Genomic DNA, 26736 nt, shown 5'->3' on the forward strand with positions numbered 1-26736 from the left:
GTAAAGTTGTCCGAACTTAAAGAAGGGATTATGCCTGGCATTAAGTCATGGATTATGGCCCGCACGTGTCTAGAGTGCAACTCCGTACCTTACTGTATTTACCTGATTGTAATAAGAACTTTTTTTTTCATGAACAGAGAGCCTGGAAACGGCATGCGCGTAGAATGGCATACGAAAATGGAACTTAGATATGGACAGGCCCGGCATCATTTAGAACACATTATGCCATTTAAGCCTTTTTGCGTCATCAGACTGCATGCTTGGTATCTTGGAGACGACTCATTTTTGATATCTACTGCAGGATATAAGTCGACCTGTTTTACAGCAATAGCTGTTAAACTCCCGTTTCATCGCATCGTAGCCGTAGTAGTAGTAGTAATATTTCATTTCATTTCATTTCATTTATTTCATCTTTAAAGGCCCGATGGCATTACATAAGGAGGGTCTACAATTCATATAAAAGAAGCACAAGAAAACACACGCACAATGAACACACACTACAAACTTCAAAAGCTAAAGAGAAAAAAAAAATAAAGAAAAAGGATAAAGGGTATACTTGTGCTGTGAAAGCATACAAAGAGAAAAATTTGCTTGCGGCAGCGAGCACAGGTGAAAGTCAGTGATCAATATGTGGTAAAAATGACAAGGGATTCACCTATTCTGAAGATGACGGGCGAGTTCTGTACGAAAGGATTTTGAGTCGTTGCATAAAACTATGTCGTTAGGTAGGTCATTTCAGAGTGTTATTGCATTGGGGAAAAATGAACTATTCATTGCTAATGTACGGGTCTTGATACCGGCTATGGGGTGGCTATGGCTGAGGCGACTTGAAGTTCTTATCGGGGGGGGGGGGGGGGGGGGGGGATATGTCACAGCATGACGTAGTCTTAGTATTAACCGGTGGGTGCATTGCCGTAGGAATCATCCGGAGGGTGACTACAGTAGAAGGAGAAGGGTACTGGGAGAGCAGAGGAATCCCCAGCCGGAGGATGGTTACCGTGGAAGGTTACGGTAGAAACCAGTAGTAACGTTTACAGCTGAGCAAGTAAATTGATCCCAACTTAATAGATTGTGTCCCACGTTAAGCTATGGATTATGCACCCCGCGTGGCTTGAGTGGAACGTCGGCACTTACCGTATTTACCGGATCCTAAAGAGCACCTTCTTTTCTATAAAGAGAGAGCCTGAAGACGGCATGCACGTAGAATCTGATGCGAAACTGAAACTAAGCTACAAAGAAACCCAGCGTGATTTCCATTATTTTATTTCGTTTAAGCCTTTTTGCGCAGTCAGATGGCGTGTTTGGCATATTGGAGACGAAGGCCGTACTACGCAATTTGCTGATGCATTGCTGGCTACACATGCCCAGAAAATCTGGACAACAGAATTTTTCGACGGCGAGTTGCTTATCAGCGTAATTATTTCGCGTATTGCAAGATTCCACTAAGATAATGAATAGAACCGCAGATCACTCCTCACAGGCTGGAATTTTTTTTGTTGCAATTAACGTTTTTGCTATCGTCAAAAACATTCCTCATTGGTTTCCTATGGCAGCCCCTGCTACTCGAAACGAGCCACGCACAAATTTTAAAAGAGAGATTTTCCTACGCATCGAAACAATGAGCCATTACCTTCGATACAACTATAATAGTACCTTGCAATAATCCACATTTGCGTCATAATTACAATTGATGCTCAAGAGTCCTGGACTTGAAGTCGACCTCTTTTTAATTCAAGCAATGCATTTAACGGCGACATTTTCACCTCTGTCAGGCAACAAATGTTTGTCTGCACGCCCTCCCACATTCCGTGAAAGCTCGAAACATAAAACAAGCGGAAAGGCATAATAGGTCTGAGTGGGGTTCGAGCCCAGGCCTCTCAGGTGCCAGTTAGTGCTTCTAACGCCTTGGCTATCTCAATTTTTTTATTGCCTCACTATATAAACTATATGATCCAATATAAAACAGAAAACGCTGTGCACATTATAAAATGGTTAAAAAGGGCCGAAGATAAACATGCAACGCGTTAAAGTGGCGAGCAGGGGCTAAATTTCGCTTAAATGTGTAAGACGCTTGATGCGATCTGGCCACTCTGGTATGGAATTCACGTTGCTGAGTGTCACAACGAATCGAGCTACCCATTCCTGGCAATACATTAGGTACGGCCGGGTATCAATGCCTGCTGGCGCGCATTCATTCGAGCGCGCCAGATGCGCTCGATTCGGACGCGCTCTGGCGCGCCAGAATGGAGATTCCTGCTTTTTATTTCGCACATTTTTCGCTCACCAGCAGGGTGAGAGATCACTTTACGCGTCAGAGGTTGTGACCTGCTTCTTTTCTACCATTTCGAGTGTTGAGAGTGTGAATGTCAGGATATGATATAGGAGAAGTTAAAACAAAAAAAACATACCTAATGTCAGAATCCTGCCCTACCGAGATCAAACTAAAATGATTTGACAACGTTCATGAAAAAATAAAGTGTGGAAGGCTTTCTGAGCGTGAGGGTGGAGTCAAAATCCGAAGCCTGCCGGGCATTTTAATTGAATGAAGAAAACAAAGAAGTGGCAGTGCACAGTTTCTTGGAGCTTTGTACATCAGAGTGGAAGCTTGCTGGGCGAGTTGGCTGGTCATGGGAGCTGTGTGTTCCAGCGAGTTCTCTTTCGTCGCTTGCTCGTTAATCGTGTGTGTGTGTCATATACCGTGCATTGGCAGGAAATAAACAGGAGTCTATAGTGCTCTTTCTTATCTCGTGTTAGCTTCGCGTTTTTTCGTAATTTTTTTTTGCTTCGCACCGATTTTTGTTCTGGGGGGAAGGGAGGATCAATGTTAGGAGAGCCATTATAGGTGTCACCACCAGAAGAGAATGACCATGGTCATGACACGAGCATTGCTCCTGATATGTGGCCTTTCGGGCCGACCAGTCGTTGGGCGGAACGTTCCGTTGGCAAGATCAACTGCCACGTATATTTGTGCCGCAGGGATTCTCTTGCGGTTAGGGGTACGAAAGGGGCACACGTGTCCTCCAGAAGAGCTTGTTCCTTGGGGAACTGCGGTTTTCTTTAAGAATGGGCCCACTCGGAAAAGATTGTTCCTGGAAAGCTTAGGGACATCAGATAGCTTGTGCTAATCTTCAAAACATTTGGCTTGAGCAGTACCGCTATTTTCTTTTTGCAAGATTGGAAGTGTTAGCAACATTCGGCGCTGACCTATTAGCCACTCTGGTGCGTAAGGAAGTGACGCTAGGGAGTCATTTAAAACCGGCGACCTCGGAGTGTTTCCTTTTTTTTTTTGGCAATTACCCACTGAGCAACTTGAGCATCATTAAGACATTTCCGTGTACTTGGTTCCTTGCTGCACTTTATTCAGACGGCGCGAGAGCGAATGTGGAGAGAGAAACTCATACGTGCTAGAAGTCTAGTAATTAAATTTTTCTTCTATGCGACCTGTTTTTAGCGCTATGAATGGACATTTATCGGCTTTCAAAGGAGTAAGTAAATCTGCGCCTCTCACTGTCGCAGGTGTTTCTTGTCTTTTCTGCTTTTATTTCGGCGCAACTAGAGCCTTGACCGCCAAATCTTACTCTCCATTTCCTTTGTAGAAATTCAACGCCCAAAGCTTGATGGACGGACATTAAAACTGCGCTTACATTCTGAGAAAACACAATGAATATGATATGTTGAATAAATCAAATATTTGGGTTGACTTTCTGAAGCTACGCGTGTCTAATATCTGCCGGTAAGGGCGTCTGAATTCCAAGTCGAAGTGGGATTTTGACAGCATGTCTACACTACGAGTTTCAATCGATTGCGGGTCGATTTGAGTGCTTGGAAGAACGCGCTCACGTTTTCAGAACATTTCTGACCACATGTCTTCGCTAACTACTCCGGCGTTGCCGTAGAGAGTGACGCTTCAGGAGAGTTACATAGCCAGCTTGAGCAGATTTAATGAGAGGCCATAAAACATCTGGACCAGATTTATTCACATGCGAAATAAAGCCACATCAATTAAAGCTAAACAAATGACAAACACCTGTGGAAAATGTTCTTCCCTTACTTAATTCATGAAATATCTCTCTCTCTCTCTTAAATCTGCCTCTCATTTCAAGCCATCACAACCTCCAATCCAAACGTATATATTGCCGCGAATCTTTATAGTGTTTGTTCATTCTCCAAAGCTGCCGGCGCGCTACTTTACCTCTTTGTGATGCAAGAAGCTACCAGATTTGTCTCGACTGATCGCATCCAGGTGGAGCCGCTTCTACGTTGTTCCAGAATGTTCTAGCAACTTTGCACGCTTTATCTCGTAAGTTTGCTATCAGCTTTAAACTGCACGGCCGAGAGCGGCGGGCATTCGGTTCGGCGACCACCGAGCACGCTTGTTGTTTCACCGCCGACTCATTCAGTTCCTTGCGGGCGCAAGTCAGCTCAAATAAAGAGTTTTGTTTAGAAGCCATTTTCATCGTCTTCCATCTCTCCAGACTGCAGTCACCACTCTGCGACCATACATATAAGATGGAGGCGAAAAGGCAGCACAACAGCGGCTTGACAATGCTCAATATCTCCTTTGGTAGGTTCGGCAGAGTGGTGCACAGCAGTGACAATAAAAAAAAAGACGGATAAAAGAGACACGACGGTGAGTTCAGCCGTTGCATAATAGAAAGCAGCTTACGGTTAGCAAGTTTTCCACCTGCCTAGAAACTGCAACAAAGAGAACATACAAAGAACTGAAAAGGAAGGTTAACAACGCCGCGACGAGAGAGATTATTGTAGCACATAGGACAATCTCTTTGGGGATAATGAAAATTGTCTTTCACTGAGCCAAAGTGGTTCAAAGAAAAATGCAATGTCTTTGTTAACGCTTAGAAACCGTAATTTATGCTTGAACGAGGGATGTACCGATACCCATAATGGAGTATTAAGTGGGGCGCTGGATTATTCTTTAGTTAAGATAGTAGAGTGAGAAAACTACCGTCCCGGCTGTTCATAGTTTTATAAACTGCTGTTATTAATTACTCATGCAACCCATTAACATCTAGGACATCGTGATAAGAAAAAATCTGTGACAAAGACGATATATGTGGAGCATTCGCTAACGCTCTTAATAGATTTACTGCGACGCTAATAGTTTGTTCCGATTAGTCGGAGTAAAATTTGCCCATATGGGACGGCAGTTGGCTATATCGGATTAATATAGCGCACGGTAAATTGAATGTTTAGGTTAACTGAAACGTAACTTGGACGTTGAAAATTGAAAGGTGATTTGGCCATGGTAGATTTTATGTTTACAGTAGTATAAACATAAATTGTTTGTTATTTGTATGTTTATAGCTGCATGATCCTCATAGTACCTTGCAAGCACCCTGCTGAGAATTGTTGCTCACTCTGGAAGTGAGTTGGACTCCTGGCAACCACTACGTTCTCAAGATTTGTGATCTCAACTCGTCTGACCCCCATCCGCTAATGACCAGAGGGTCGCGTAAGGATGAGGTCTTCTGAAATTAACGAAGAGAGCAGAGCTCTAGCCACTGAAAAGTCACAGCGCATGGTAGACTGGAGTTTCTCTAAGCTTAACGAAGCGCTTTGAGTAGGCAACACAGTCGGGTTGGTTTCCACGCAGCTTATCGTAATTCAGGACTCTAGCAAACGGCCCTGCCAGCGTGCAAGGCGCACACGCGAATCTTCTAAAGTGGGTTTATAAACTGACCAGCATAGCAGCACTACTCCGAACGTAAAGCGACGCAGTTTTACTGTGCCCCTTCCGTCACTTGCTACACAGTGTGCTCTCATACAAATGGGCCTACCCTCTACCACCCTTTCCTATCTCGCTCGGTCTCTTCTGCTCATCCCTTCGCTGTTCCTCTCCCCTCTTTTATTCTTCGCCGCTAACGACATATGGGCAGTATTTTAGGTCGGGCATTGTATAAGCCGGCCTTTGTTAAAAAAATTGTTGATTCTTTGAGCATGATTGGCTACTAAAAATATCTACTGATGACAATTCTCGTAAATTTTTTGTTCACGATAGTAACATGAAAATTTTTTCACGAGTGAAAGCGCAATCACCAAACAATGAAATGATTAGGATACTGTGTGACGTTGATCGAAGAAAAGGTAGCTGCTCGGAAGAATCGCATAAAAACAAACTTGTACAGTCGAAAGCAACCCACGGAGGACACACAAAGCTTCCGACATTTCTGATTTCACAGTCCAGAACTGCATTCATTCCGTGGAGACTGTATATGTATTGGAAACTATAATGCTACAGTGACTAGATATTTATAAAAAAATACGGCGAGGGAAATGTGGCTCTGAAGACGTTTTAATAAATGTCTATTAATCTCAGCGTGTAAGGTTATGGTTATACTGCGGTTCAGATATAGAAATAGTGTAGCGGATATATGTGCGGCCTAATGCAATCTGCGTTGCCTACATGGCACTGGCCTGAAATCCGCTACTCTTAGAAGCCCAGCGTGCGCTCAGCGGAAGTCTCACGAAGCGATATCGTTTACTTCTGTAGGCCAAAAACACAAAGTAAAAAAAAAAAAAACTGCTGATAAATCCGCAACTCCCCCTTTCGTTTTCGGCAAGCGCGCTTGCGAGAACGACTCTCGGCTGGCTGATTACGATACACGGTCACATATTTCGCTGGCCCGTCGGCTGGTGAAGAAGAGCAGCGCCATCTAGAAGGCGAAGGAAAGAACTTTTTTTGTTACGTTGGCAGAAAAGCAAGAAGCTAGAAAACCCTCACTCTACCTCAAACACAGACGAAGATCCACAAAATAAACGACCTGATGACCTTACAGCAGGCAGCAGAGGGTATAACTCACTGAAACGAAAGATCATAAGGAACGTTCCACTCCACGCTTTCACCGAGCTGCTTTTTTGTAGCTTTTGTTGCAGATTTGTTTAAGCCGGAGTCAAAACAATCTCCTCTCGCCTTTTGTTTTCTAGGAACCAAATAATGCCAGCATTGCAGCTTCGAGATTTCCGCGTTGCACTACTCGTACTGAGAGTCCTGTCCGGCGCCTCCCCTTTTCGTTCGAACACATTTCGTACAGTTCCTACTTACTGTAGTCGCTCAGCAGCACAGGGAAAATTTCTGGTAGCTAGATCTCCCAATGACTATGGCCAGCGCCGCTTTCAGTATCAAAGGGTAAAAATCTGGAATAAGGTCCCTTACGTAGTCCTAATTACGTCTAAAGCCTGTTTCACATGGAAGCGAATATGCTAGCGAAATCTGTCGCCGCGACGGAAAAACCTGTTTTGAGTCGTCGCTGCGACGAGCGGCTAGGTTTCAACAAGTTGGAAATTTTCGCAGCGACGCGCCGCTCAATCGCTCAGTCGCTTGCATGTGAACCGGCCTTAATCTGTGCATTTCACTGAACACTTTTTTCTTTCAGAAATAATTACCTGATCTACAATGTGAATTGCTTAGTTGCCTATTTTCTGTTGTTTTCTGGTTTGGTTTGGTTTATGGGGTTTACCATCCCAAAGCTACTCAGGCTGTGAGAGACGCTGTAGTGATGGGCTCCGGAAATTTCGACCACCTGGGGTTATTTAACGTGCACTGACATCGCGCACTGCACGGGCCTCTAGAATTTCGCCTCCACAGAAATTCAACTGCCGCGGCCGGGATCGAACCCGACTTCTTCGGGTGAGCAGCCTAGCACCATAACCACTGAGCCACGACGGCAGCCCCTATTATCCTCTGTATTGTCGATGTTGGTTGGTTGGTTGGTTGGTTGGTTGGTTTATGGGGTTTAACGTCCCGAAGCGACTAAGGCTATGAGAGACGCCGTAGTGGAGGGCTCCGGAAATTTCGACCACCGTTTGCTCCTCCCATCATATCATGGAAAATTAATTCTGAGGCAGGTACCTCTATTTTGGATAATGTATGCTGCTTTTGTTGTTGTATCTCTGTTTATTGTCATCAGTCCTCGTCACTTCTGTAATTTGCATGAATCCGCTTTTACCTGTACGTTTTGCATTCCTGCAACATTCGTGGGTGGGCCTTGTGCGGCCCCGCTTTTATCTTCCCGAGTGACCAATCATAAATTTAAGTGCCACCTGCCACGGTGGACAGTTTTCTCACTGTCGGTGGGCAGGCTGCGGTGACGCCTCAAGGTCACGTGACCTTTTAGATTTCTCTCTGGGCACCCCATGCCAGAGTCATGCTCGCGATTTTTCGTTCACAGCGCCGACGCCGATAACGCCGGCACAATATTTTTGAACAACGAGGCCTTTAACGTTATCGCGTTAAAATGAAGCTGCGAGCGTTTGGCCCGCACTTAAAAACTAGCTCGTGCGCATTGAAAACTGAATGCCTGCATGAGCCGCTCATAAAACAAATTTCTCAAACATCTAAATTTTATCAAAAGGAATCTGCGCGTTAAAAGCGGGATACTTCGCGGCTGCGGCCGACTGGTCTAACAAAACGAATCTGCTCAATTTGCACAGACGTTGGTTCGAATCACGTTCGGAGCGCTGAGATGTGAACGCTTTTCTGCTCGCTTCCATTCGGATTAAATATTCAACTTCAAGGGCATCGGTTTCGGCATACATTTCATCGCTTTTCGGGAACGATGTTGGCCTCAGTTTAGCAAAGTAACGGAACTTCACACTCAAGAAGCCTGATAGGGCTTTAGTGTGCATCCAGGCGGAACTGTCAGGGCTTCCGAGGACGTTATGACATGTTCGTAGAGGTGTTCGGTAACGGCAATGGCAAGCACTGCAATTTTTATCCCAGAAAGACTCAACGCACTACTGCATGAACATCCCAAATAGCCTCAGGTGCCTAACGCAGTTGCGTACGCTTTGTTAGTAGGTAACTAAATTGAACTGACGATGCGCAAGAGTTCGGCTGCCTAGCGGCTCTCATATCCCACGAGCTGCCTTATTTGCATAGTGGTAAGACAGCGTTTTCTGTGTTCCGAACTTGTCGTCTCGAGTCAGACGTCTTTTTATGAAATAGTTTCGACTTTTTGGGTATGCCTGGTTGCGTCGCATGGCTGATTCTATGTAACAGAGGACCAAACAATATGTCGTCAAAAGCTCTTTACTAGAGTTAGAAGCTTAGCGATAGTTTATCTTGCAGGAAGACCAGTATTGTGTTCTTTCAGAGTTTCGGCTTTCATACCTTTTCTCTTTACGTTAACGCAAAAACGTAGAGACATGCCACGACGTACAGAATGGCTATGAAATGCTGTAAGAGGTCCTCCTAAGAAGATGCAAGATGGAATGCGTGTCTGGAAGAATACAGGACCTAACTTAGGGGCACGGAAAGACAGGCCACAGTGGAGTTAGATAGTTCAGCTGAGATACACCCTTCGCCTGGTGTTTTCTATTAAAAGGAAGGAACACAGTGAGTTCGGATAATGCCTCAAAGGGGTTTAATGCAGCCTGCCGCGTTGAGATTTGGAAGTTCACGGTGTCGGAAGCTGCAAAAACACGTTTGCAAGGATAGGGGACTCTCGAAACTTCCAAATTGCAGTCAACGTGCCGAGAGTGCCACTCGCACTCCCTCTTTCGCGCGAATCGAGACACGAAGCGGGACACAGTAGTTTGAGGTAAGCGGTTGAAATCGGTGGAAAGATAGAGGGGGGTGGTATGCCAGGTAGCAGTTATTGCAGTGGTAACGTGCTAAACCCTGCTATTGGAGTAAAACATACAGGAGTAAAATGTACTGGCTGATTCATTACTTCTCTTTCACGAACTTAAAGCTTCTGGTGGTTGGTGCGATGACTGACACAGCTTCTTTGGAATCATTTGCATCAGGTTGCATTTTGCCAGTACGCAATGGCGGAGCCTATTCCACGCGCTCTTCCAGGCTTAACAGAATGCCTGGCTATTTGATTCTGCCTTGCGCATGGGGCGAATCTTCAGCGTATCATTTAAAGTCGGAGAAACGCCCGGTTTCTCGGGGTGGGGCTTGTGGTCCGTGCAAGCTTAGAGCATCTTTTGAAGCCATGTAGACCTACCCTGAGGTCAGTCGGCAAAACAGGCTCGATGAGGTGAGAACGCGCTACCGCTGTAGGCTCCTGCTTGTGGAGTCGAGGCATGCCAGTTATCGCCTGTCCACTTCGTTATCAGGTTGCAACAAAAGGGTTCTGTATTTTTCTGGGAGCCCCGTGCTGCTGCTCAGTATTGTGAAAAACATACGACTGACCGAGCACTACGTTTTTTTTTTCGGAGCTCTCAACAGCGCCAACGAAATTAAAAAAAAATAATATTGTTTCTAAAAACATAGCATTTTTTTTTACTTTTACTCTCGCGTAGTGACAATAAAGGCATCGCTTATAAAGCTCTCTACCGTCTTCGACAACGGGAACCAGGCTGCATGGCTTGCTTGTCAGCCGTATAGTGTAGCACTAATACCTCCCGTCAAGCTCTCAATCTCTGTAAGGCAAGAAGCCTTTTCCTCGCCTTTCAAAGCGTTTGATTTTTAAGGAAGCGATAAGGGCTGCACTGTACGAGTGAGAAGCAGATCATGTAGCCCCGGTCACCTTCGGCAAAGACGGCACATGCAACGCAAAGGGCACAAGACAGTCTTCGAGGTTTATGACATTACGGGAGTTTTAAACATGTAAGAACGCTATAATTTAAAGATGCCATCGTAAATCCAGACACGTTCAGAAAGTTCAAAGCACAGTGCTTATCAACTGTAGCGCGACACTCTGTCTCGAACTGCGAGCACGTGACCAGAAACAGCTTCTCCGAAGACAGCGTAAACATATGAACGACGGACGGGCGGCAGGCTTCACAAGACGATTCCGTTATTCACTGCAGGAAAGACGACAGACGTGACCACAGGCCCCACATTTCAAGAGGGGCACTGCCTGGATGGTGAACTACAGGGTTAGGTAGGTTGGTTGGTTGTTGGGATTTAACTTTCCAAAGCGACTCAGGCTATGATGGATGCCGTAGTGGAGGGCTTTGCATGATTTCGAACACATGGGGTTCCTTAATGTGCCCTGACATCACACAGTACACGGGTCTCTAGCATTTCTCCTTTGAAATGCGACCGCCGCGGCCGGGTATTACGCTGCAAAACGAATCTAAGCATTTGATACTTCGGCAAAATTCTTCCCCCTCACAAAAAAGAAGATAAGCGACAGACGAAGGAAAATATTTTTTTTTTTTTGCGCTCTGTTCCGAGGCATGGTTTCATGTTTTAAACCTTTCTGCTACAGCAGGCGGCTCTAGGCAAAGAGCAATGACGTTTTCCAACAGTTTCACTGCACACGCTAAAAGGCAGTCTACTTCGACAAAATGGGATCTTCTCAGCCTCGTAGTCGAATATATACAGGCTCTAATATTTACAGGAAAGCAAAAAAAAAAATGCGAAATTTCAGCTGTGTGCGAGACGAATGACTAATAATGGAGTTCTCCTGTCGCGAAAATCTTCAGAATCAAAATGATTCTCACAGAACTTAAACTACATTTTCGACAAATGACTAACTACATGCAGCTTCAATGATGATTGACATGTAGCGCCTCTTGTAAAGGAGCAGATATCATCATTGTTTTACTTTAAGTAGATCTGTGGTGACTGCCGGTGTAGTCGCTACAAATGAGAGTGATACCAAGGCCCTTAAGTACTCCTAATAGTCACGAACCTTCTACCGAAGGTTGGTTTGAGGAGAAAAGCAGCCGCTAGGGGCGCTACCAGCGATCGGGGAGCTGGGAGTGCTAGACCAAGTCGGTGGAGTATGCTGTGGTTTTACATCAAAAACTTGCTTCCTTACTCGTGCTACCATTCTACCTTTTTAATATTCTATACGAAATTGAAATGGAAATTCTGTATCCACCAAAGTGTCGTAATCGTAACGCGCTTGAGTCTTATATTATGGCAGAGTGCTGCCGACGGTGCCCCGCTGGCTTCTTACCTGCGATTTTCTGGCAGCTGCGCGGGGCCATGCCATGCTCGAGGGGACATTAAAACGTTGCTAAAACGTGCGGTGTGCTCATTAACCTATAATATACACGTGACCACAGCGTAGTGCATAATAAGGCAAAGGCCACATTAGCAGATGGCACACAATGGATTTGTGCTGCACTTCTGTTGCTTTCCCGGCATAAGGGGACACGACTTCCAGTTTGATAGCATGTTGCGTTATACTGCCGTACGTTCAGCACTAGCTGGGGTAAGGCTTTAATGGATGGTTTAATTCATGGCTAAGCGTCAGCAGACGACGAATGCGTCAAAACGTCCTTCTAGCTGTTTATATGCGCGGCAGCGTCATGCATTGGGAAGCGCAGTGCAATCGATTTCGCTCCCGATATTTGCGCTGAAGAGCGTACCTTAATTTGTTCATCTTTCGAGCTTATGAATGGTGCATTTCGGTGTCCGTATAGCTTTGTCATTTTGCCAAAATGGTGCCGCTATTTGTACAGACAGCGCGCTATGGCATGGCGCCACTAATTGCTCCGATCCCGATCAAATAACGCCGTTCTGAATAGCGACGTGCTGAGGTACGCATTAGCCCATTGTACCACGGTCTTCATTATCCAATTAATGAAAATTCGCAACTCACCCGTAGCCGTCTTCGGTGGTGTACACGCACAAAATGCAAAAAGCGAATGTCTTGCACGGAGCGAACAATAGCTTCACAAATACTACGAAGAGCACAGAAAGAATCACCAACACAGAAGCTGTTAATGGCTCGACGTCTTGCATCCACTGGCTGAGCGTTTTTCACGCCGCACACACAGTTACGATCTGTGCTGACAGTGATGAGCACCGGAAAGTTGCCTAGGTATAGCATAGTCGACGGCCGGGTAGTTCGGGCACGAGTTATCAGAAGCGTCCGCTGTTATGCAGGCATCTGATGCGATATGGCGTCGCTTTGTCGATGGTCGATAACATGGTTTGGTCTAGGGCAGGCTAGACCATGGAGAGCGTTAGGCTTCAGCTTGGACAGCTCACGTCGCAGTGACACATAGCCCGCCTCCCCTACGCAGTCAGTGTGTTCAATGACGTCCATGGGGATTGTAATATTTCTCACAAACATGCACATTAGGCCGATCGGAAGAGAAGCCATCAACTCCATTTTGCGGGATGGCGCGTGTCTGCTTCTCTCATACTTCAACGTCAGGCGGAAAACAAAGAACTGACACCTTTACGTGGATGCTTCAGTAGCCGTAGCGGTAGCGCGTCGCAAAACAAGGTGAAGGCGTTGTTCACCGTTAGCACTGGCTGTTCACAAGCACTCGTATTCACACACTTCGATACTACGCCTGATAAATTGCCAAAGCAAGAAAACGGCGCAACGCAAAGCGGTGCTTTGTACTCCCTTCCAATTTTTTACCGGTATCACGCGAGCATCGACCGTTCGCTTGATCAGCGCCCTGTGACGGAACGAATCGGCAAACTCGCCGAGAGTTGCCGCATGCGCAAGAAGCCCAGGCCGCGGCGATTGTCGTCTGCAGGGCTGTTCCTGGAGCTGCGCACTGCCCCCGACCCTTTCCTTCGCTTACCGCACTACCTGTCGTTTTTTTATCTCCCTCTTATCAAAATTGTAGGCCACAGCCATATCCGCATACAACTGCAAACAAAACAACAGCAAACGAAATATTGATCGCAAGGTTCGTTCGAGAAACGCCGGGTAAAGCTTCCCCTGAATATTGGCACGTGGCTTCTCCTGAATATTGGCGGCGCGTATGCCAGCAAACGACAGCCACCGTGACCTGGCCTTCGTGTGCATACGGCAACTGTCGGCGAGTAAATGACTCTCGCTCGTGCATGTGCGCCATGCTCTGTTGTTGGCGATTCACCATGTAAAGAATATTTCAGTTGTGTTTCCAGCGTTGTCCTGCGTACTTCTCCTCCTTATGAACGCGCCCTTTTTGCTGGTTTTCTACGTACTCTCGGCGAGTTTGCCAATTCGTTCCGTCATAGGGCGGTGATCAATTGAACGGCCGATGCTCGCGTGATACCGTTCAAAAATTAGAAGGGTGTGCGCGACTAGGCGGCCTCACGCTCCACCGCTCAGTGACTAAAAAATGCTCCTTGATTGATGCCATCGTCACCATGCGGCTCCTTTCGGCAGGGTATTAAAGTCTCCCACAGAATTGCGAAGTTTCGTGGCCACGAAGTGCCATTGAAGGAAGGACTGTGGCGATACTACGAGTGGCAACCTTCGATTCATTCTGCTAGGGGTAGGAGCGGACACCTCGAGAGATGTTCAAAACGTACGCATAGACCACTAGTTAGACCATAGAATTTATTATATAACTTACGCCTCAGCTATGATTGCTGACAGCAACGAGCGGATCAGCACGACGAATAAATCAAAATAGAATTGAAAAGGCTTCACAGTTTTTTTAAAAGAAACACGTATCCTACATGATGATGCACGCGTTTGTATGCGCTTGATATCTTTGAGTAGCCTCTGCAATCTTTCCTTCAACCAAGATTTCGATGACGATGTCCACGTGTCTGAACCTTCACGATGACTGAGGAGGGCCTCTTCCGTAGTTCTGTATAGTTTGAACGATGTTCCAGTTTGCGCAAGTGCGTATTGCTTACTTAAGCAATTTCAGTCTTTCACTTGGACAAGTCGTGGGCAATATTTTCTGTTCACGATTTTATTAGTACCCATGCGAACGAAAATGCCGACTTTGGGCTAGAGTAGCCTGTACATGACGTACCGCTCCCTGTCGGCCTTTTTCACAAGCATAGTCTGGCGCTAGTTCCATCCACCACCTCACTCCCACGCTTCCAAAACCGTTGCAAAACTCCACCCGCTAAGCACTTTTCTCTTCCACTGCCTGTACATTTCACTTAGTGATGCCAGAATCAACTTCACTTAGGTGGTTTTTCTCGGCAGCGTCTCCACAACCCTTGGGTGCCTGCAAAGCATTATCCAATCTCTGGATGCCAGAAGGACCACCAGACAGGCCCAGACTGCAAATAAAGAACACTTACTGTACTGCCTTCCACATGGAATGACTGCAACCGAAAGGTAAATTGGTGAGCCGGCAAGCTTATTACCTCTGCTGTGTTGCTCAGCGCCACGAACTTTTTTTCTTCTCAAGGTACAGAGTGACGAAAACGTAACCGGACTTGTGCATCAGACTTTTGCTCTTAGCTACTGCCGAACCATGAAGTCAGCCTGTTCCCTCCGCCAGAAACAAACGTTGCTCCATAATGCTTCCGAAGCGGACGAAGGAATGTCCTCGGCTAAGTGCAGTGCTGGCGACTGCCTCTTGCGTGCCTTCGTGCACTGTGACAGCTCAAGGTTTTCTGAATTGGGTAACTGTTGTTCTGGCTGGAGGGCATAATAGCAAAAGTGAGGAGCTACTGTTGCACTCCTTTGAAATTCTATACGCCACCAGTGAAGGAGCGCGCCCTCGCACGTCTATTAGAAAGCCACGTGTGGTACAACAGAAAGACGATGTTACGAAGTCCAAAAGCAAGAAGACACGTGGCAGTAAAAGTTGAAGTTTCTGTGTGCTCTGGCTGGGTTTCGAAGCGTGCTTGACCAATTCACATACGTGAGGCTTGGTATGCGCACTGCAATGACAGGTAATCCTGAGACAGTCAAAGTGACTACAATCTGCGTCATTCGGCAAACCTTGATCTCTTTCTTCATTAATAAAATTTCCAGTAACCCTTCAATGTGTTCGGGGCACTTGCTGCCTTTAGGGCGAATTTTCAAGAAAAAATGTTCGTCGTTCTGCTACTTCATTAAAACTTTTTTTTTGCATGCGAGTTGGTACGTTGCTATTTAATAAGAAGTTGTGGCACAAACACAGACAACCACTGGTTGACAGTATTTGTGTATGTGTGCCGTCTCTCCCTGTGGTTGTCTGGGCTTGCGCTACAACTTTTGGCCAAAGTTATGTTGCTTAAATCATACCCGGGTAATCTAGACGAGCGCACACTTTTCAACGGGAAGTTGTTAATGTACAATACTTTTTTCGTAGCGTAAGAATGTGCCATAACTATCAATATACGCCATCAGCTAAGGCTGCGTTGGAATTGCGGTTTTGTCGACAGAATAAAGTAGCGTTTGTTTGTTTTTTTGACCTCACAAATACCTTGCGAAGTTTTTCTTAAAAGGATCGAAAAATAAAACAAAGAGAGAATGAATCCTGGAGAATTGTGACCCGGTACGAATGTCAGAAGAGGCAAAGCGGTATCACCGTTGATTTCTTTAAAGGAACGTAAAAGCGCGCTGCAGTTAGCTGATGCTGCAGCACAGGCTGGTCATGACAGCTTATCAAAAATGGCTCTAGAATCTCGAATCGAATTTACCCGAGGGACCTACGCAATGTTTGACCCAAGCCAAGATTTTTAGCCACTACCTGTTCTTGCTGTTTGTGAACCTCGTATAGGGTTGATCAAAACATAGCAGAGCCGACCAGAACACCGCGTAGGAAGAGAAGTCAATTATAACGGCGCTTCAGGCTGAGCCGAAGGGAAAGTTCGAAGAATTTGTACCAAGGTGTGCTGGCCTTGTGAACAATCCAGGTTTTAGACGTCGCGAGTGTGGACAGACTACAGCGAAAGCTGAACAAATCACTCTTTCCCATTCCCCTCGCTCTTATTGTTCAGTAGGGCGTGTGCTCAGGACCACTGAAACGGGTCAACATAGACCACGTGACCACTGACTGCGCCTTCTTATTGGCCAGCATTCTTGAGGAACTAACCTCAGACACGAAGAACATTTTATTTTGTCAAGAGTGATTTCACTTAGTTTTCGGTAAGAGCACGTGCAGTGGGCAAAAATATGATGATAACAAGCGAAATATACGGCTTAAACATCTGTCATTCAGGTTTCATTGTGGTGTGCATGTCTTGGAAGTTTGTTTGTTTTTTTGAGCGGATCTACTACGTTATTGCGCGACTCCAAGGTGTACCTAATTTTTTGTGTGGTTTATTATTTAATCGAATACTCTCTTCGGCCCTCCTGGAAACTTTTTATACAAATCATGCCAAAGCTATTAAGCTATAGCAGTTGCAATAATAAAACTAATTGTGTACCTCCATAAAAATTTCGCAGTTTCGTTTATGCTCATCAATATCCCATGTTGTTTCGTGAGAACACGGATCAAGAAGTTGTGAGAAGAAGGACTTGGTGCTGGTCTAGTTGGTACTTTTGAACTTTATATTGCATTACCAAAACGGGGATACTGAATATCTGCCGCCATTGAATAAAGACTCGGTTGCACTTAACAGCCTGTGTTGTGTTTCTCTTTGCGAATGTTTACTTTCGTTTGAGGTCAAACATATAAAACTAGAATTTCCTCTGTTCTTCACGCCACCTACGTACGCAGCCGGTTGTTTGAGTTTTTATCACTCGCCAAGGGCATTTCGTACTTTCACAATTCTTTCTTCTGAAATCATCAAGCAGCCGCTACTAGCAGCAAAAATACTCTACCTTCTCGCAGTTTGTACCTGAGTTAGATTGTGCAGAATTCATGTGTTATTAATATCTCCCGGACTCTTACAACTTGGCATATTTTTCTCCTTCGCCCTCTATCTTTCTTTCGTTTGTTTTCTGTTTCTAATTGCCAAATTCAACGGCACGCATTTGATCTAAAAGAAACGGCTCATGGCAGCCGCTATTCGAGCCTCCAAACCAGACAGGGAGGCTCTGAGTGCTGATTGCTTCGAAAAATAGATTTGTGTAAAGATGGCAGCCCGTCCATTCATCATCATCATCATCATCATCAGCCTGACTACACCCACTTTAGCCGCCGCGGTGGCTCAGTGGCTATGGTGCTCGGCTGCTGACCCTAAAGACGCGGGTTCGATCCCGGCCGCGGCGGCTAGAATTTCTTTGGAGGAGAAATTCTAGAGGCCCGTGTACTGTGCGATGTCAGTGCACGTTAAAAAACCCCAGGTGGTCAAAATTTCCGGAGCCCTTCACTACGGCGTCTCTCATAGCCTTAGTCGCTTTGGGACGTTAAACCCCACAAAACCAAACCAAACCATACACCCACTTTAGGACGAAGGCCTCTCCCATGTCTTTCCAATAAACCCTGTCCTTTGCCAGTTGCGGCCACTGTATCCCCGCAAATTTCTTTATCTCAGCCGCCCACCTAACTTTCTGTCGCCCCCTGCTACGTTTGCCTTCTCTTGGAATTCACTCCGTTACCCTTAAGGACCAGCGGTTATCTTGTCTTCGCATTACACGCCCTGCCAAAGCCCATTTCTTCATCTTGATTTCAACTAGGATATCATTAACCCGCGTTTGTTCCCTCACCCACTCCGCCCTCTTCCGATCTCTTAACGTTACACCTATAATTTTTCTTTCCATAGCTCGCTGCGTTGTCCTTAACTTAAGCTGAACCCTCTTTAAGCTTAAGCTGAGCCCGTCCATTAGCCAGAGGTTAAACGAGCGGTTTACTGCGCGAATTTGTTCACGCTTCACGGTGGCTGTAGCATTTGGTAGAACGAGGACAAACAAAGGAACGAACAAACAGACGTAAACGAAGCGGCTTTGAACGTCTGTTTGTTAGTTCCTTTCTTTGCCCTCTTTCTGCGATCTGTACTACAACCACTGCGAAGCCAAAGGTCTTTGCCGATAAGCGCGGTAACCGTCTAGGTGGCGGCCTTGAATGCCGTACGCCTTTCCTGTCGTGTATTTCAAACTTGCACCTAACCTAACTTGTACCTAACTTACACCAAACGAGATTGGCTACATTTTTTTTGTCATGTAGTGGGTACATCTGCCAAGAACTCTCTTTTCCTTCACCATTCCTAGTGTTTGCAGCGCTGTGATACCCACCGAGTTCTGACCGTCATGATACCCACCGAGTTCTGCCCGTCATGACACCCGCCGACAAGGCAAATACATGAATAGAGAGCAAAGAAGTGTGTCGGGAAAGCTTCTGGTGACGACCCGCTATCATTGTTCAGGGGAGAGTGTATGATTAGAGTCTTGATCAAGCTTGACTATGAAAAAAAGATGCCCAGGCTTAGCTTAGTTAAGCCAAGAATGCGTTGCATATTGCGCGGTCTTTTTGCGCGAGGTACTGCTTGGCGGCACTCGATTTTCTCAGCAGCTTTTCCTCCGTGACGTCACGCGCCTGCGCAGCGCCCCTAGCGGGAGAAGCGGGAGTCAGGTGGTGGCTGCGGCCGCGCGCGACCGCGCGAGTTGGGGCACAGCTTTTCCTCCGGCTGTCGTGACGTCACGTCACATGGTTTGGTGGCGGCCCGGCCGCGCCCAAGGGCTGAACTGAGTGATTGCAATATGCAACGCATAAAAAGTATTCCCGCGAACCTGGGAAGGAACAGCGATAGAGGAAAGATGAAAACGGTGCTACAGAGTGATTGCGTTGTTACCTGCGAAGAGAAGTCAAAAGAACTCACGAGAAGGTCATCAAGCCTATCTGAGACGGAAGATGGAGATGATGATTATTGATACAACACGCGGAAGCACATAAGTGGTAATGCATGGTACCATCGCTGTTTAATTTTCTTGTTGGCTTAAAGGTACTGTTCTTTTTAAGTCGAACGGATTAATCTCGAGACGAAATGCGTTATTTCAGTGTCAAAAGCTTGTCATGGAATAGATAACTAAACGAGTTTGTTGTTGTCCCTAGTGTCTCGAATTAAAAGCAGAAAAATGTAGAATCTGTCTCTATATAGATGGCAAGAAATGGTCTCTATTTGCTGTCCGATGATTCTCCATGTTTAGTATCAAGTTTTGTGAGTTACATTTATGCTATTTTTTTAAAATAAAGAGGTGCGCAAGAAAGGTCAGGAAGCGAGGTTCGAAAATTTATAAGGCCAATTAAATGTTAAGTTTTCAAATGCAACAACACTCTGTATACAGCTGCAAGGGATAGACTAGAAGGACACGAAAGCCCGAAAAGAGCAGTGAGTTTCTAAAGCCACTTACGCGTAAACACGTCTGTGCTGGAAGGTAAACATAGTTCTAGAATCAGTTGGCCAGGATTTCTTACTGTATGATGTGCCGCAGAGAGTTGATTCCGAACAACCTATATTATTACGAGGGTTAGCTCAGCAGCAGGTGTGACAGGCCGCAGTCAGAAGGCACACCTAATCAAGTCACCCCAGGCACTAGCTGCAGCGACCTTTTCATCGTCGACTGCCCAGGGCCAAATCAACGTCCTCTTCGCCTCGCGACTGTGCACCGTAACACTACTCCCTCCGCCCCGCGGAATGAAGCACAGTCCCTGGACGTCCTGAGATGGTGGGTTCGAATGATAGTGCTTAAGACGGGCGACGTGCACGACTGGTGTGGAGGGGACCGCGGGAGGAGTGTGGGGGTGCAGGGGCGTGATTTCGTAGGTCATATTGCTCAGTTGCCTAAAGACGCCGTAAGAACCCATGTAACGAGGCAGTAGCTTCTCACACAGGCCCACACTGCGCGCAGGGAGCCAGTGGAGGACGAGGAGCCAGGAGGATAGTGGGCGTCACAGTGATGAACGAGATGAGCGGTTTTTGAGCGAGCTGAGAAGCGTCGAGGCGACCCCGAACGATTTGGCGGGCGGCGTCAGTACGGGCAATGGCGTCACAAGCGTAAGTGCTGGTAGAAGGGTCATGAAGCAGTAAGCTGTCAAAGGGTAGCAACGGATCGCGGCCAAAGAGCATTTTGAAGGGGGAGGGAGTGTCCAGTGGTATCATGGTGTGTGGAATTGTAGGCGGACATCACGAAAGGTAAAGTTACTTCCCAGGCACGATGGTGGTCTGAGACATACATAGACAGCATGTCCGTCAAACTGCGATTAAGGTACTCAGTAAAGTTGTTGGTTTGAGAATGGTAGGCCGTGGTGAACTTGTGGCGGATTGAGCATGAGCGCAAAAGCAAAAGGTCGTGGACTATTTTAGAAAGAAACCAGGGGCCGCGATTGTCGAGGAGCGCTACGAAGGAGGACGACGTCATGGAGAAGAAAGTCGGCGACATCGGAGGCACGTCTAGACGGGATATCGCGCGTGATAGCGTACCGGGTAGTGTAATCGGTTGCAATGGCAATCTACTTGAAGTTGATGTGGGGAAAGGACCAAGCAGGTCAAGATCAACACGGAAAAATGGGGCAGTCGGAATGTTCATGGGCTGAAGCTGGCCACTAGGTGGAAGCAGGGGCATTTTCCGGCGCTCACATTGATCGCAAGCAGCAGCATAGCCGCGGACAGAGCGGTAAACGCCAGGCCAGAAAAACTACCTGCGCACGCTGTCGTAAGTGCGTGACACGCTGATGTTCCCTGCAGTAGGAGTGTCATGAAGTTGGGTAAGTACTGTGGAGCGGAGATGGGTCGGGACAACGAGCATGAGGTCGGTGCCATCTGGATGCATATTGCGTCGGTACAGAGTATCGTGACGCAGCACGAACAGGCGCAGAGCAGGATCGGAAGGGTCGCTGCGGAGGTGGTCAACTATGAGTCGCAGAGATGGATCACAGCGCTGCTCAGCACCGATGTGTAGAAAGTACGATACGGACAAAACACAATCGTCGGTATCACGGGTGTGGGAATCAGTAGGATCTACAGGATGGCGGGAGAAACAGTCAGCGTCTTGGTGCAGCTGGCCGGACTTGTAGACAACAGTAAATGTGTATTCCTGCAAGCACAAGGCCCAGCGGTCTAGACGGCCGGCAGGGTCTTTAAGGGAGGACAGCTAACAGAAGGCATTGTGGTCCGTAACTACGCAGAAGGACCTTCAAAAAAAAAATAAGGGCGGAATTTCGTTAATGGCCAAACGGTTGCAAGGCACTCCCGCTCCATAATGGAATAGTTACGTTCGGAGGCAGATAGCAGGCGGGTGGCGTTGGCAGTCACACGGAAGTGTTCGCGTTGGCGCTGCGCAAAGCTGGCGTCTGTGCGAAGTTCCATAGACCCAGAGGGGTTGAAAGGGGCCAGCACAGGTAGAGCAGTTAGAGCCGCAACAAATGCTGTGAAGGAGCGAGCTTGGTTAAGGCTGCAGAGGAAAGGCACATGCTTCTTCAGGAGGGCGGTAAGGGGACGGGTCGTGTCGGCGAAGTTCGAGATAAACCGGCGGAAATGCGAGCAGAGCGCGAGGAAACTTCGCACATCGCTTGAGGAACGGGGGGTGGGGTACTCACAAACGGCACGAGCTTTGTCAGGGTCGGGCTTTACACCAGAAGCATCAATGAAGTGGCCGATGGCCTTAACTTGGCGCTGGCCGAAGCTGCACTTCTTGGAGTTCAGTTGGAGACCAGCACGAAGAAAGACGGCAAGGATGGTACAAAGACGCTGTAGGTGGCTTTCGAATGTAGGGGAGAAAATGAAAACGTCATCTAGGTAGCACAAGCACGTCGTCCATTTGAAGCCACGCGGGAGCGAGTCCATAAATTTTTTAACAGCGCGAAAAGACGACGACGTTTACACACACAACAACACGAGCGCTGACTTTCAACTGAAAATTTATTAACACAAAAGACATTTATACAAAATCCCGCCAAACAAACACAAAAAACCTACTTAACTTATCTTAAACCTCCGGCGACGACTTCTCAAGAAGGGCAAATTCATGGTTCATCAATGACAATGACGGTTTAGCGACACACGCAGAACCCCCCTTATCAATGTGATAGGCCTCTACTAATTCTCTTACCGTCTGATCTTTGTGTTGGAAAACTACAGACGTGTCTTGAAGCAAAGGGGTACAGGTGTGTTCACGTTGTCTGCAATGCAGAGCTAAATTTGATCCGCCTGCTTTGTCCAACGAATTAGGATGTTCCCTCAGGCGGTCGTTTAAACAGCGTCCTGTCTGCCCTACATACCATGCGCCGCAAGACAGGGGAATTCTGTATACTACCCCTTTCACGCAATCGACCCTCTTTTCAGCATGATTAGTGGTGCATTCACTTTCGGTCCTCCTACCAAGTAGGGACTCACGCCATCACGCGCTCCATCACGCGCGCCATGACGTCCATCACGCGCTCGAAGGTGGCTGGAGCGTTGCAGACGTCGAAAGGCATAGCTTTTAATTGGTACAGGCCATGGAGAGTGACAAAGAGAGTATTTTCAAGATCTCTTTCGGCAACAGCAACTTGCCAGTAGCCTGAACGCAGATCAATAGAAGAAAAATAGCTGAAACCATGTAGACAGTCGAGGACGTCATCAATTCTCGGAAGAGGATAGACGTCTTTCTTTGTTGACTGATTAAGATGGAGATAGTCGATACAAAAGCGCCAACTGCCGTCTTTCTTTTTGACCAACAACACAGGGGACGCCCAAGGGCTGCTAGCAGGCTCAATAATGTTGTTCGCCAGCATCTTGTCCACCACTGTCTGGATGACAAGGCGCTCAGGAAGGGAGACACGATAGGGCCTTCTGTGTATGACGCTGGCATCGCTCGTATTGATGTGATGGTTCACTACAGTATTTTGGCTGAGTGGACGATTCCCGAAATTGAAGACGTCACTATAGGAAACAAAAGGGCCCAGAGGGCGCTGGCGTGGTCAGGTGGTAAATCGGCCGCGATCATTGCAGAAGTAGGGTCCGGGCGTGCAGCGGTAGAGCGGCGCGGCGGGCATAGAGACCAGAGGGAGGCTCAGCTGTGAGAGTTTAAACTGTGCGTTCCGCCAAAGGAACCAGTTCAGTGAGCTCGATGCCACAAAGTAAAACGTGGGGAGAAAGGCTGAAGTTCAAAATCGAAAGGTAGGTGTGGTTGCCGGTGACGGTCAGCACTGGGTGTGGAAAGATGACGTTACGCTGAAGGACAACGTCCTTGATTGGGTAAGTGACATAGGCACTCAAATGTACTCAAATGGTGCTGATAGAATAACATCACGCACATGATCAGCCCCTTTATGTAGTCCTTAAAGCCCCGAGGTTTTCTAAAATGAGACACTATGGATTTAAAAAGATGTCGTGTACATTCACTCTGCTAAGCGGTAGGAAGTGACTGCGACAGATACCGCACAGCCAAAGTATGTTCCTGAGATCCTAACCAGTATTCTAACAACAACTTTGTTTTGGTCTGATGTAGGGAAATGATTTTTTTTTTACTCCTATACATAACCGCAAAGTTTGGACCTGCATGTTATGACAATCTTGACGTTGCCGACGTCTGTCATGGCGAAGTCCCTTTTCCCGCAAAAAAATTTCTTCATAACCGTGTAGATTCAAACAGAACCGAAAACGAACTCGTATCTACCGGATAATCTAGAGAAAGCTGGTCCGCATACTTAACTCGAGACCGATTCGCTCTCTACTTGTGCTGGATGCATTTGCATTTTGAAGAAAAGCTAGACATGACAACCCAGAGTGTAAGTACTGTCGACACCGCAGAGAGGAACGCGTTGCGCGAGGCTCCGAAGGTAAGGAGCTCCGACTTTCAGCGATTACGGCATAGCTTTCGCACCTCGTTGAGAAGCACTCATTCAAAGTCCGCAGTGTAGCAGAATTTTTGTAGGCTGTCGCGAGTGCAGCATCCTCAGCGTCTCGAGTGCCGGAAGGCAGTCCTGACAGCTACTCCAGAGAGACACGTGGTGGTTTCATAAAATGCGCGCGGGAGACTGCGAGAATGCATATGTCGAAATTTCGTACGTGGGAAGAATGCATCCAAAATGCGTTGCTTCACACGTGTAGTGTGTCTGCAGCGGAAAAAGTCCAGGACTCTGAAAACGGGACGGCGGAAGCCGCGTTCTTGAACTTATGTTCTATTGCAAAACCGCAAAACCGCGGTGATGTTTTATTGCAAAACCGCGTCGAAATGTAGGCAGCTAATGCAAACCAAAGAAGCAAGGGAAGAAGCAGAAAATCCCGATAGTGCAGTCTGTGAGCTGTTGAAGAATAAAAGCGCTAGCTCCGTATTTCTGCTTAACTATTTCATCTCTCTGTTTCACGTTTACCGTAGCGTTGTTTTCTTTCATCCACCACCAAGATGAACGGAAATACAGCTGCGGACGTTCAGACAACCTGAAAGCTTCAAATGACTCCGGTATTATTCAAGTCAGCTCTTCAATATATATCGTACAAAGAAATCAAGCCGGAAATATGTGATAACATAAAAAAACTTCGCAAAAACTTCTACAACTGCGGTTATGAAGTCTACCTTTCTTGGACGTCACTTTTAATTATGAGCCAACTGTTGAATATTGTAAGATACTGTTATGAATGTACTGATGGCAATGGTCTGTCCTTCCAGTGGGTTGCAAAATATTGCTTTTATTGTTCGTCGTACTCTCGCACCCATTGGATAAAACTGCTATAAAGAAACCCGTGGTTTGCGTTTTTGACACTTAACGGCATATAATACAAGCGCACCGAGGAGGATTCAGCGGATAAATTGATTGTTAAAGTAGAATTTTACGATATGCGCAAAAATTGCGTTCGTAAACTATTTACCTTTGAAAAAAAAAGCGCGTGTCCCGACTAATAGCGTTGTTTGAGGTGAAGACGCTCTCTAAGTACGTTTTAAGGACATTTCATCATTTGAGGTGATCAGGCTGTGTAAACATGTTTTAAGAATATTTCGTGTTCTGATGCCAATATGCTCTTCAGATCCGTTTTTTTTTTAGTATTTCTGGGGACTTACTTCATGCTACTATGCTACACGGCACCAGTTTTATGTTTCGCCCCCGAGGTTTTTAGAATGACAGGCATATAATTGTGCGCATGATAAAAAAATTAAGTCGTCAGTTACGCCCACTTACTTTAACGCGCACATTGTTTCTATGTTTGGCAAACAGAATGGTGAAGTATTGAAACGAATTCTGCGAACGCGCCTCGCTGTCATTCCGGAGAGCAGTGTAGTTTTTAAAACTGTGCGTCACATTAAGGTTATGAGTTGTGCCTGATGCATCATGGGTGTTTTTCTGTGTTATTCTTCACACATGATTGCCGTCTAGGAGATGGTATGCTAGTAGGAAAAGCGAAGAAATCGACAAGTCGGTGCTCTCGACTGCAGTGTGTCACTTTGGGTTGCAAGTAACATTAACGCCATAGAAGAGCCTTTTAGTGCCGGTTGGCTTTCAGCAGACCACTGATGCAATTCGCTTGCGGAAAGATGTACGAGGTAGGCGGTGAACCGAGGGTCAGTAACTGGAATAGACTGGCATTCTTTTCATGAATACATGGCGTATGGGGGCTTAACGTACAAAAGCGTCTAATACTATTTTCCAGTGCATAGGTGGGATCTTTCTTTGTGTGTGTGCGGGCGTGTGTGAGTGCGCACAGCTCAGAGCTTGTGTAGTTCGTGACATATTCAAATCAAGGTTCGGAACAAAATATGTACAACATCCTCGGACAAAAATTCTGAAAATTGAATGATTATAAGATACCGTTATGAATATTGTAAAGGAAATAGGCCATTCTTCTGATATGTAGCAAACATTTTTCTTTTAAAGTGATTCTATCGATCGCACTGAACAGTTAAGACTGCCATAGAAAACCAATGGTGAATGCTTTTTTATGAAAACAAAAATGTTTGTCCAAAAAAAAATTCCAGACTGCCATCGGGTGACCTGCATATATATTGATTGTTATAGTGAACTCTTGCATTTTATACAAAAATTGCGTTCGTAAGATGTTTCCCGCTCAAAAATGCTTTTGTCCAGTACTGTTTCGTTTTTAAGATTTAGCAAATGAAATTTACAGCCGCGCGGCAATCACGCTCTCACACAGGCACCCCATGACAGCGCAAACTTTATTGTACAACATAATAGCACTTTCAATGGTCAGGTGGTGAGCGTGTGGTTACCTCCTACGGACTACGGGCTTTTCGCTTAAGACTCTTCCTTCCCGAACTTACGAGATTTGACGCTTACGCAACGGCTTCGCTTGTCCCCAAAAGTCTT

The 26736-nt window shown here is 46.4% G+C and overlaps 1 long non-coding RNA gene across 1 annotated transcript in view; it reads left to right on the forward strand.

Moving 5' to 3' along the window:
- LOC149372203 (uncharacterized) overlaps positions 1-16574 on the forward strand; it is a 39743-nt gene extending 23169 nt beyond the window's left edge. The window contains exon 3 of the long non-coding RNA XR_016286973.1: positions 14823-16574. This is a non-coding gene — a long non-coding RNA (uncharacterized LOC149372203). The remainder of the gene's footprint in view (positions 1-14822) is intronic.
- Positions 16575-26736: the final 10162 nt, after the last annotated feature.

Source organism: Amblyomma mixtum, chromosome 1 (genome assembly GCF_055824585.1).
Source record: "Amblyomma mixtum isolate Tamu chromosome 1, ASM5582458v1, whole genome shotgun sequence".
NCBI classification, from domain to species: Eukaryota; Metazoa; Arthropoda; class Arachnida; order Ixodida; family Ixodidae; genus Amblyomma; species Amblyomma mixtum.